Source organism: Gavialis gangeticus, unplaced genomic scaffold, assembly GCF_001723915.1.
Source record: "Gavialis gangeticus isolate Ggan-Ray unplaced genomic scaffold, GavGan_comp1, whole genome shotgun sequence".
Classification (NCBI taxonomy): domain Eukaryota; kingdom Metazoa; phylum Chordata; order Crocodylia; family Gavialidae; genus Gavialis; species Gavialis gangeticus.
The window spans coordinates 84,237,598-84,238,144 of record NW_017729025.1 but is presented as its reverse complement, the minus strand read 5'-3'; the positions used below and the strand labels follow the sequence as shown (position 1 = coordinate 84,238,144).

Below are 547 nucleotides of genomic sequence, written 5' to 3'. Positions count from 1 at the left end.
TTTTTTTTTTGCCTTTTTTTTTTTTTTTTTGTTACCAGGATTTCCTGGTAGTAAAATGTTGCCCTGTACTACAAATCTGCAATGCGGGGCACGTTTTAACATTCTGCACATGTGGTTCGTGGTGCTGCAAAGAGGTCTGCAGTGCCAGAAACAGCATGTGCCTGCACATCTGCATGTGGCTATGTGTGATATAGATGAAGGGGCCATTATGAACATCTAGTCTACCCCCGGCATTAAACAGATTAAAGAATTTCAATGAATGACTGCTACATCAAGCCCAATCACTTCTGGTTAGGCAAAAACAAGTACTTTAGAAATACATCAACTGTGACAGGATAAATGAAATGTAATCGTAAATTATTACACTCTTTATATACTATCATGTAAAGCAGAGGCGGGCAATTATTTCAGGTGGAGAGCCACTTAATGAGCTTTGGTGAGCTTTCGAGGGCCACATGGGTAGCCCTACCCCTTGACAGTGGCCCTGCCCTCTGTTCACCATCTTAAGACTGGAAGTCCCGCCCCTAACCCCTGACCTTTGCTACCA

General features: G+C 43.0%; 1 protein-coding gene across 1 annotated transcript in view; it reads right to left on the bottom strand.

Moving 5' to 3' along the window:
- The window catches only part of LOC109299348 (cytosolic phospholipase A2 delta-like), a 56,735-nt gene that overhangs the window by 29,012 nt on the left and 27,176 nt on the right, over positions 1-547 (bottom strand). The window lies entirely within an intron of this gene.